Source organism: Mus caroli, unplaced genomic scaffold (genome assembly GCF_978045245.1).
Source record: "Mus caroli unplaced genomic scaffold, Mus_caroli_1 scaffold_11, whole genome shotgun sequence".
Classification (NCBI taxonomy): Eukaryota; Metazoa; Chordata; class Mammalia; order Rodentia; family Muridae; genus Mus; species Mus caroli.
In genome coordinates, this window is record NW_028227266.1 from 23,680,206 (window position 1) to 23,692,703 (window position 12,498).

Consider the following 12,498-nt stretch of genomic DNA (forward strand, 5'->3'; position numbering starts at 1 on the left):
ATTTTCCAGACCCATGAAATGCACATCCCTAAGGTGAGCCCTAAAGTGAACTTCCAGTTCTGGGTGAAAATGAGGACTCAAAACAGATTCTTCAGCTGAAACAACTGAGCCACTCTGATGGATGTGGAAGGTGGGGATGGGTACACATGGGAAATCTTATACCATCTACTCAATTGTTTTGTGAACCTAAAGCAACACTAGGAAATAAAGGCTTCTGAAACAAATAAGCTTGGAAACAAAATATTCTTGGCCACATATTTTAGGCCCGTCTTCTATCTCTATTATAAAAAAAATCCACATATGTGGCAGCTGGAATCTGCAGATTTGTTGTCTAGCAGTACAGTAGGCCAGGAGTCAAAACAGGTTTTGAGGTTCACTGTGTCCAATACCATTTCCAAAGGTACTAGGGTCAAATCTACCATTTGCCATTGAAGTTTCTAAAGGCCACCCACATTCTTCATTCTTCCATCTTCACACCAGCCCATTCACAGGTCAGACCCTTCTTGTGTCATAGCTGGGACCTTTCTACTGTCCTGTGACACCCTCTAACCAGAGCTTGGATCACTTCTCTCAGTTTAAAGACTTAACAGGACTAGATGAGGTCATTTAAATAGTCCGTGGTCACCATCCAAACATTAACCTTCATCAGAGCCTCTATTTTTTTTCTCGATCTATATAAGCACAGGTTCCAGGGCTTGTATTTAAGACACTGAACGTCAGTCATTGCTGAAGGACACTGCTCTCCCACCATGAATGCAGATGACTTGCCTGAAGAGCTCTGTGTGTGAGGTGTCAGGTAATACCTGCAGAAATGGAGTGGTGTTGGGTGGGAGGTGAGGGGGAAGGTCTTGGGAGGCCCTAGGCTCTGCATATATCACAAATACTCAGGTGGTTTCTCAGAAAATGAGAAACATAGTACATTTGAGGAGTTCTACTGTTTTTCCTGGTGCTCATGAACTTTCTGGACAGGAGAGAGTAAGCTGTGCCCATTCCAAGATGGATCTCTGGGCTTAGACTACACAGAACAGAGCAAGGATAGGGCTCAAACCTTCAGGAATCAAGACTATGCTCCTGATGACTGCTCGGCATCAGTGCCACCACCAACAAAAATCTATGACAGCATCTGTACCATTCGTTGGGCACCAGGGAACAAGCAACATTACAAGGAAGGACAGAGGCTGCTCTGCAGTTGTGGGGAAGGCACACTGATCTGTATCCATCACCCCCGGAAGTACAAAGATGCTCCTCCATGTTGCCCAACCCATTGAGCCACAGCCTCAGTCTAGTGCTTCAGAGATTCATCTATGAATGGGGAAATTCATCTATGAATGGGAAAATGGCTGGTCCAAAGCTATTCCAGCAGGTGTGACTAGGTACATGTTTTTCTAGCTAATTTTTCATAGTTATAAGTAGAATGAAAAGCACTAATGAAAAGGAGGGGTACCTTCTTAGCTGGTGGGATGTGAGGCACACAGCCTCTTTATGTCTAGAACGTTGTCTGACCTTCCCCAGTGTGCAACATCACTGGAAACAAGATTTTCAGATTCTTTCACCTGGGCTGATATTTCCAATTCTGTAAAGTGAAAACAAGCTTCTATTCCACCAAGTTCTTCCCCTCCCCCATCAAGGCTTGTTTATCTCTCTTACTTCAGAATGGGCATCTAAGCAAGAGTCACAGTAAACTCTACATAACAGTCTGTATAAAGCAAAAAGCCCTGGGCAGAGGAGGTAGGATTACTCTGAGCTGTGAGGATCAAGGGTTGGGGTAGAAATGTCCTTATCCCTCTTCAGCGCTAAGATCTAACCAGCTTGCTGCTATTAATATCTGCATCCCTGTTCTGATGGGAATTTCTCAGGACAAGGGTGGAGCTGGCATAAAGCCCTTGTGCTGGCATGGACTTCAGTTGTGGTTACTGGAGATGAGATTGCTAAAATCAAATGCTACCAGGCTCAGCAGAAATCGACAATTTGACTGAAGAACCTTCACTTCCTCGTGTCCGTCTCAGGCCTTGCAGAATGACTCTTGAATCACTAGAAGCCAGTAGCATCCTAAGGGACACTGATACTCACAGAAACACTCTGTGAATGCACAGCCTACACTCACAGTAAAAAACCATTCCAGATCCTCCTGGCTCTCTTCAGCTATCTGGTTAAAGAGACCAGTTTGGGAATTTGGAGATGAAATTTATATAACACCATGTCAATGAGATTGGGGGGTGGTATCCTCTGTTCCATATCTGAACAGCACACTTCTTCAACATAAAAGCAGCTTTGCCAGAAAAAAAAAAAGTAGCCAGTTTTATTTTAGCATCACCTCCCTGTAACCAGCCCAATACACAGTACATCTTGGTCAGTAGTTTCTGTATGAGTGAGTGAGTGAGTGAGTGAGTGAGTGAGTGAGTGAGTGAGTGAGTGAATGGCTGTGCCCGAGATTGGTACATAACGGGCTTTTCCCTACGTTTTTTCCTCTTCATCAACAGCACCATGCATCCCTGGCTCCCATTTGGACGGGGTTAGGTGACCTCCTTAGGTGTGGAGGAAGGCTGAGCTGCTGCTTTCAGCTCCATCCTTGCTCCATCTGTCTCCTGTGAGTATCATGAAAGAGGACTGAGAGGGCTTCCTTCCAGCCGTGCTGGGCTTCAGCTCCATTCTGGCCAGCAGCCCTGTTTGAGCACGTCCCATATGAAAGGGATGTGAAGGGCTGCTTAGATTGGGCCCATGAGGCTGCTCTGCTCCTCAGCTCCCTGAATCCCTGACTTCAGTGAGAGAAAGAATATCTCAGAGGGTACATACTGAAAGTGCAGATGTTTTTAATAGATGAAATCAAAGAATTACCTTTTCAGTTGATCCTTTGAAAAAAAATCAGTACAGATATTAAGGTTAGCTCCCAGCTGGCTTCATTAGCTCTCAGCACCTGAGTCCATTTGATCTTCACAGTCATCTGAAACATCAAGATCTCTGTGATAAATAATAATGCAAGTTCAGAGAGGTGGAGAGCTTTGGAGAATGTCACACAGCCTATGCATGACAAATGATGCCAGAAACTCAGCTGTATCCATAGAATCCCCTCCCACTTTGAGATCCTTGCAGAAACCAAAGAGACAGTCTAAGAATAGCATCAGCCTGGCCTGATTTTCTGAGAATCCCTGGTTTAAAATAGGTCTTCCAATTTACCTGTAGGTACACTAGAACACACACTGTTCTAACTGAGGAAGGCGGCCTTCCTTGTCCAAGTCACAGACCAGCCTGACACTCTTGCTGTACGTCTGGTCACTCAGACCCTCCCACTATTTCATGCTGCCTCTGAAACTGCTGTGCCAAGTTCTCCATCACCAGCATGATCAGCTGTGGCTGCCTACTTCATCGATTCAACTTTCATTCCCACCACAGGCTGCCATTCCCAACATAGACCTCCATCTCCCTCACAGACTTCCATCCTCACCACAGACCTCCATCCCCACCACAGACCTCTATCCTCACCACAGACCTCCATCCTCACCACAGACCTCTATCCTCACCACAGACCTCTATCCTCACCACAGACCTCCATCCTCACCACAGACCTCCATCCTCACCACAGACCTCCATCCTCACCACAGACCTCCATCCCCACCACAGACCTCTATCCTCACCACAGACCTCCATCCTCACCACAGACCTCCATCCTCACCACAGACCTCCATCCTCACCACAGACCTCCATCCTCACCACAGACCTCCATCCTCACCACAGACCTCCATCCCCACCACAGACCTCCATCCTCACCACAGACCTCCATCCTCACCACAGACCTCCATCCTCACCACAGACCTCCATCCTCACCACAGACCTCCATCCTCACCACAGACCTCTATCCTCACCACAGACCTCCATCCTCACCACAGACCTCCATCCTCACCACAGACCTCCATCCTCACCACAGACCTCCATCCTCACCACAGACCTCTATCCTCACCACAGACTTCCATCCTCACCACAGACCTCCATCTCCCTCACAGACCTTCATCCTCACCACAGACCTCCATCCTCACCACAGACCTCCATCCTCACCACAGACCTCCATCCTCACCACAGACCTCCATCTCCCTCACAAATCTCCATTCTTACCATAGATCTTCATCCTCACTACAGAGCTCCACCCTTACCACAGACCTCCTTTCCTACTTCAAAATCCTCTAGGACACAAGAGGCCTCTTGGCATGTCTCATTCTCTTTCCCCAGCATCTCTTGCTTTCTGAGATTCTACAAACAAGATGGAAGATGGCTCTTCTCATCTGGAAGAGCCAATAGACACGAGGGACCAGGACACCCATACAATGGCTTCAAGTCATCTCATTTAAACACTTAAATAATTAGCTCCTTTGAAACTGTAGCCCACTGCTTCCATGCAATGGGAACACAGCCTGACCACCTGAGTGGAAGACAGAAAGGAAGTAATAACAAAAAATAGAGTGAATGATCAGATGACAAACCAACCAATAACCATCATTCATGGAGATGTAGAACAGATACCAAATCAGTGGACAGAAACAGGTTCCCAGGTGGACAGGAGCCCTCCCTCCCTTCCCTTCTCTGACTAACTTAGCTCAACTTTATTTCTGGGAGAGCAGCTTTTTTTCATGGTTTAAACTTGGAGCTAGACTTCTCCCAAGGTTTTTGAGGTTAATAAGTGTTTTGTGCATTGAACTTGACCTTGGAGAGCACTACCCAGGAAACCCTCTAACAGCTCCAGGTCTGCTGCTTTAGTGGAACTGTTCTAATAATTTCATGGTTCACTCCTTTCAGTGATAAGACATCTCATGCTGGGATTAAGGAGGGGGTTTAGAGGCACAGGGCATCACTTGACCAGGTGTTGAGACACCTTGCTATAGACTTGGTTCTGCATTAACCTGCTCTGTGACTCTGTCAAAGTTAACAAACCTCTCTGATCTTCAAATTTGTTTTAAATTAGTAAATAAAGGGTTTCTCTAGATGATCTGTGAGGGTGGTCCTCAGGGCCAGGTATCCCAGGCAGGTGCCCCACCTGCTCAGCTGAATAGAACAACCTGACAAAATCTTACAGAAGAAACAAGCCAGCTCAGACCATCCTTTCAAAAACCCATAACCTGAACTTTCTCAAAGTGGGTCTTCCTACTTCCCTTTCTCCCTGCTGTCCCACCCCTTATAACAGCTGTTAACCTGGGGACCCTGTCTCAGCTTTCTATGGAAAAGAAGAGGATGGGATCTATAAGAGCCTGAGAACCTTTCCCAGGATGCCCAGCATCAGTCACTGTGTACAGATGAGGAACCAGCCCAGAAAATAACATCTTTTCTGACTCGGAGCTGCTCACAGCCCCTCCCAGGCAGAAGCCAGGGTTCCTGACCTATATTTCAGACTTCAAGCAATGGCCTACAGAGTTTGATAAGGAGGTATTATAAAATATGTATAATACTTGATACCTTCCTTGTTTGCTTATGTGCTGCTGTTTGTATGTTTCTTTCTTTGTGTATTTGTTTGTTTTAAGAAGTGACTTCTTGTGTCCCTAGCTGGTTTTGAACTCACTATATTGCTCAAGATGACCTGGGCTTCCTTATTCTCCTGCCTCTGCCTCCTAAGTGACAGAATCATGTGTATGAGCTTCCATGCCTGGTTTATGCAATGCTTAAAGATACAGCCCACAGCTTTATGCGTACTAAGAAGACACCCTTATTTTTGAGACAAGGACTTGTAATGTAGCCCAGGCTAGTCTGGAACTTATGGCATCCCCATGCCTCAGTCTTCCACAGACCATATGAAGCTCAAAAAGAAGGAAGACCAGAGTGTGGATGCTTCAGTGCTTCTTCGGAAGAGGAAAAAAAATACTCACAGGCAAAAAATATGGAGACAAAATGTGGAGCAAAGACTGAAGGAAAAGCTATCCAGAGACTGCCCCACCTGGGAATCCATCCCATATACAGTCACCAAACCTGGGTGCTTTTCAGATGCTGGGAAGTGCTTGCTGACAGGAGCCTGATATGGCTCTCCTGAGAGGCTCTGCCAGAGCCTGACAAATACAGAGGAAGAAGCTGGCAGCCAACCATTGGACTGAGCTCCGGTGTCCCCAACAGAGGAGTTGGAGAAGGGACTGAAGGAACTGAGAGGGTTTGCAGCCCCATGGAAGGAGCAACAGTGTCAACAGGCCAGACCCCTGGAGCACCAACCAAAGAATACACATGGAGTGACCCATGGTGCTGGCCATATATGTGGCAGAGGATGGTCTTGTTGGATATCAGTGGAAGGAGAGGCCCTTAGGCCTGAAGGTGTTCAATGCCCCAGTGTAGGGGATTGCAAGGGCGGGAAGGAGGGAGTGGGTAGGTGGGTGGAAGCGTACCCTCATAGAGGCAGAGGAGCATGGATGGGAGAGGGGGTTTCCAGAGAGAAGACCTGGAAAGAGAATAACACTTGAAATGTAAATAAAGAAGATATCCAACAGAGGTGGTTGGGGAGAATGTAGACATGCATCACCATTCCCGGCTTGTGAAGGATATTTGAAATACCTTGGGTCTCATAATGAGTCAGTGACAGGCTCTAAGTTTCCTGTTTCTGAGACCTGCCTTCTTCTGACTCTAACCTGTTGTTTCCAGAAAGAGGTGCTCCTTACTTAATGTTGCATAAGTGATGAAACCAGAGACTCTCGGGAGTCCCAGTGCTGAAGGGTAGTGACATAGAACTGAACAGAGAGGTGCACTGCATCAGAGATGAACAGCTGGGTTCCAGTACCAGCTCCACCTCTGGCTGACTTAGGCAGGACACTGTGTCTTCTGTTTTCATCTGGCAAGAAGCAGAACTTGTGCCTGGCACTACCTTCTAACTTCTAAGGCATGCTATGAGGATCCTTCAGGAGTAGTGACATGAAAAGCCTTCAAAACCACAAACACAAGCCTAGTGGGAAGATGGGTTCACACTCAGAATTGCTCAAATCTTGTGTTCTGAGAGCCATAGAAGAAGATCTGGGATGTGAAATTTGTGTGTTAGAATTCCGGGTTAAGAGGAATGATCATTCTCATTAGGGGAGCTGGATGGGCTGACCCAGGAATGGGGAAGGACTCTCTGTGTTCTGACTTTCAGGGTAGCACTGTCTCTGTGAGTAGGCTCCCTGCTGGGTTTGTTTGCCTATTGAAAGACCTTCTGTTACCATCCGCCTTATCCAAGCGGCTTCCATTTGTTGGAAAGGGCAACTTTGCATAATAAATTGCATTTGGTGTAATCAAATATTTCCATAGATTGAATTAGGTTTAATTTGTTGTCCTCAACACTGGTCCCCCCTTTTCCCAGCAGAGCTGGTCACCCCTCCTTTCTTCTGAGCCAAGAAATATCCCTTGAAACAGTTCCCCATCCCAGATCCTGAGGAGGCCTAACTAAAGCCCCCACAGCTGCCAGGCACACTCAGTGTTGTGGAAAGCGCATGCTCAATGGAAGCCATAGCATCCTCGCACTTGGGCCTCATCCCACTCAGCACACTGTCAGGGTTGGTCACCTTCTTGCATACTAGTGCAAGGAATGCTATTCTATGGGCATGACACAATTGATTTATCTCTGTTAATGGGAGAGCTTCAGGCCCTCTATTAATTTTGACAAGTCACTTTATTCCCGAGTCTCAATTAGCTCTTCTGTGACAGAGAGATGACACCTGTTTTGCCCACCTCAAAGGACACTTGTCAGGCACTGCCATGGGTCATCTGGACTACAATGAAAAGCTGAACTGGAGACTGAGTGGCAGGTAAACAACCAGAATTCATTTCTCATGGTTCTGGAGGTGGAGAAGTCCAAATTCATGATGTCTGATGATCTGAGGACCGGTGAGGGTCCACCCTCTGCTTCACAGATGGCTGTATTTCTGTATCCTCCCTCAATGCAAAGGGCTCGGGATTTATCTGGGACCATCTTTCATAAGGGTGCCAACTCTATTGACGATAGCTTTGTGCTCATGACCTAATACCTCCTCAAGGCCCCAGCTTCTTATCATCCCACTGGATTTAAATGTAAGAAGCTTGGAAAACAGGAACTCTCCTCTCATAGATGGCTGACACAATAACAACAGCCATATTCTACAGAGAAGGTTGAGGAATGTGTGCCTGGGACACACTGTGCCAGGAAAGACCTCCACAGGCACCATGTTATTTCATGACCTGAACAGCCCGAGGCACTGTAGCCATAAGTAGATGAGGTAATGGAGGCACAGCGAGCTTTCAAACTTCACCGAGCTGGGAAGTGAAGTGCCTGGCAAGATAACTGGACAAATCAGGACAAATCAGGAGAGGTACAAAATCCCCATCAGACTTTGCGGGGTCAGAAGTATAAAATCCCTGTCACTCAAGCGTACCAGAAGCACCAAGCAGAGCCAGGGCCATTCAGCAACCTGCCAGAGACTTACACTCTAACCCAGAGGGAGCAGAAACTCAGTGTGTGAGGCTCTCTAGTGCTGTGTGCCTGAGGGCAGCTCAACTCCCTTCAGCAGGGCTTCACTTCTGTCTTCTCTGCCACCACAGGTTTGGTTCCTCATGTAGGATGCAAAATGTAGGCTGATATTTATTAAGGCATGCTGTCTAGAATTGAATGTTCTCTGGGCAATTAACAAGAAAGAAAATTTAGAGAAAGCAATAGGCAGATGTTAATAAAGAAAAGGTTTCACGGGAGAGAAACAGAACAAACTGTCTGGAGGTGGAAGGTCTTTTCCCAGGAAACCTCTCAAGTCTCTGTACTGTGCACCCTCAGGAAGCTGCTTCGGAGAGGTTTTCAGTCTTTTGTTGCAGGCCCAAAAACTCAGATGGGGAAAAGTAGGGCCTCACCCTCCTAAGAAACAGTATCAGCTTCCAGTACAGCCTCCCTTGTGTTGTGATTATAGCACAGGATGGTCAGTTTTGGTTTTCCTACAACATGAATTTTAATGGTCTGATGAAGGCAGGAGCCAATACACTGCAGACTTGGAACAAAGCCAGTTAACATGGGATTGTAAATGAAATCAAACCCATGCTTCAGAGACTGTCTGTGGTTAACTCAACATAAAGGCTGTAAATCAGCCATTAGCTATTTATTGGAGCTGCCACCCTGTTTCCCTGGGTGCCATAGTCTCAGTGTCAGCCCACCAGAGGTCAGAAAAGACTGTGTCTGTACTGAACACATGTGGACGTTCATTCCTTGCCTTTCATTCCTGTATAAAACTGTATAACCACTGTTTATGCATAAAAGTCACATACAGCAGGGCTGGCGAGAAGGCTCAGGGGTTAAGAGCTCTGGTTGCTCTTCCAAAGGTCCTGAGTTCAACTCCCAACTACATGGTGGCTCACAACCATCTATAATGAGATCTAATGCCCTTTCCTGACTCCTGGCATGTAGGTGTACTATATATATATACACACACACACACACACACACACACACACACACACACATTAAATGCTACACAGAGATGAATTAAAGTCTACAGAATGGTGTATTGGTGTATTTAGGTAATGTTTTGGTTGCTCTCTGACCAAAACTGAGTCAAGGGAGAAAAGGGTTTATTTGGCTTGCTGATTACAGTCCATCATCAAGGCAGGAAGCTGAAAGCAGGAACTAAAGCAGAGACCATGGCGATGACTTACTTTGTTTGCTACCCATGACTGTCTTATTCAATCCAGGACCATGTGTCCAAGAATGGCACTGCCCAAAGCACTGCATCAATCATTAATCTGGAAAACAGCCCCATGGATACGCCCACAGGCAATATGATGGAGGCATTTTCTCAAATGAGATTCCCTCTTCCTGAATGATTCCAGCATATTTCAAGTTGACAAAAAAAAAAAAATCAAAAAACCAAACAACAAACCCAAACCACCACCATTACCACAACCACCACCAACAACAACAACAAAAAACCCCACAATTAGTAAGCATAGTTAGATGTAAATTTCACAACATTTGAACATTTACAGATGTTGATATTCTTGAGGCTTTGGGTCCCAGAACTAATCTCCCTCTGATAACAGATGGTAGGACATGCTCATTCATTCATAGCTGAGGCTCTATCTGTGTGTAAGATCCAAGGTAGTCATGGATAAGAGCATCAAACCCCAGGCCTCAGTCTTGCTTGGGGTTCGAGAGAAGGGTGGTCAGCAGGATCTTCAGTGGAGAGGAACAGAGACAACACAGGTATCAGCTGGAATTATTACCATCAAGAAAACCCACAGTCATGTTCCCCACTATATAACCCTAAAAGCTTCAGTGAGGAATGTGGCCAGAGCAGGTCAGACAAGCACTTGGCAGGTGCAGCTGCCTAGCCTCTGTCCTGCCTTGAGTTCAGAGACTGAAGAAAAGGTTGATGCCTTGTCCACAGCCCCATCTTATTCAGGATCAGACCTCTGGCTGAGCCAGGCAGGGCAGGAAGACATCTGGCAAAGCCTGCTGTCTGGCAGAGCCAACTAAGCCTCCCATCCAACTGCCCCAAATTTCTTCTCCCAGCCCTGTAGGAAGGATGGCTAAGCCTGAAGGGTGGCAGAACTACCATCCTAAATGGGATGTCATTTAGGATGCCCCAGCCATGATCTGCAAAGCAATCCTTGGGAAAAGTAAGTCCAGCTAGTGACTGGGTTAAGAACATCTTCCTAAAATTTGTCTTAAGGGAAATTAAACAATACCTCATCTGCAAAACCCATAGACTACCACATCTCTGGAGAAAGGGCTTCTGATTTCAGCACTTTTGATTCAGGCTTCAGGCCAATACCCTCCAAATATTCCTCCTCTCAGGAGAACAAGAAAATGCTCTGGAACAATGGGCATCCCTGATAGATGTCCAAGTCAGATCAGTGCTAAAGAGAGCTGACTTCACAGAGTTCCCAGTGACTCTTTTTCCCCAGAGCACTTCATCAAACCTCAGGGACCTTTAGTGTTTTCTTGAAGATTCTTACAATTCAAAGTCCTGGCTTTGGAATTCTGTTCCATTGTTTGTTTGTTTGTTTGTTTGTTCTTTTGACCATCTTCTATTTGTAGTCTTCAATATTCTTGACTGCCTGGCTCCACACTGTTAAAGAAAACTGATTCTCTCTTATCATTTGTCAATTGTCAAGGGGACCTCAGAGTGCAGTTGGGCTTCATGCCCACTTTCAATCTCCATGTGTGATTGATGGAAGCCAATGGAAGTTTCTCCAAAATTGACCTCATATTAAGACATAAAGTAAATCTTAACAATTATAAGAAAATTGAAAAGCACAGCCTACATTCTATCTGAATACAATGGGTTAAAGCTAGAGCTCAGCAACAATACAACTCCAGAAAGCACACAGATGCACAGAAACCAAACAATTCACTGTTGGATGATAGATAATTGGGGCAAGAAAGAAATCAAATGGGAAATTAGAAACTGTAGAATTGAATGAAAATGAAAATATAATACACCAAAATCTATGGGACACAATGAAGGCTGCCATACTGCGAACATTTCCAAATGTTCTAATATGAGGTATTAGATAACAAAATGGTCTGTCCCAAACAGAATAGGACATATTCACCTAAGAACTCACAGCATGCATAAGACCTACATAAGCTCCTGCCAGCCAAAATCCTAGCATAAAAAGCAGAATGTGGACACAAATACCTGTGACTAGCTGAGCAGCTATTGGCATTTGATGGCTATTGGGAAAGGGAGAAACAGTTTTCTTCAATGATGTCTCTGGTAGGCTGACTACATACCAGGATAGACCCTACTCCCAAGAGTAGATGGCGCATGAATTAGACTCCACTGGAGAAGTGAAGGGAGGAGTGTGAAGATAGCACAAAATTGGGCAGAAAGGGAGTGTAGTAATGGGAGGAGGAGAGGAGTGAATACATTCAAAGTACATTGTAAGAAGTTCTCAATACTTCACTAAAACATTGCTTTTAAAAGCCATGGAGAGATAAGAAAAGCCACCCCCCCCCCAAAAAAAAAAGAAAGTAGGTGGGAGAGATCATCAAAATCAAGGATTAAATTAATGACATAGAACTGAAACAACAATACAAAGAATCAAGGAAATAGAATATGTTCTTTGAAAAAAATAATCAACCTTTAGTCAAATCAACCAAAAGAAAGACAGAGAACCCATATTAACAAAGTAGAGATGGAAAGGGAGACACTGCAATTGAATTCTGTTTTGATCCTTGAGTTTATTCATTCGGAGAAGTGAATACTGTTCCTGAGTAGTCATTCAGAATAAAAGAGGAGATCATTAGACCAAGTAACAGAAGCATCTATGCTTTAACTGTCCCTTACAGACTTCACAAAGCTTGAAATCTCTGCTTTGTTTAAAGCACTCAGTCCCAAGATGCATAATTTTCTCACTTTAATAACTAGTTTTACATACTTTCCCCCAAAACCACCTTTTCATAGCAAATAAATGCCAGAGTCGCACATAGGACCCACTTTCCCACCTGTACATTTTCCTCTCTAGCAGTGTGAATCACCACTGGCATGTAGTGTATTGCATGTAGTGTATGGAAGCTGGCATGTAGGTGGCCTGGCTCTGTGG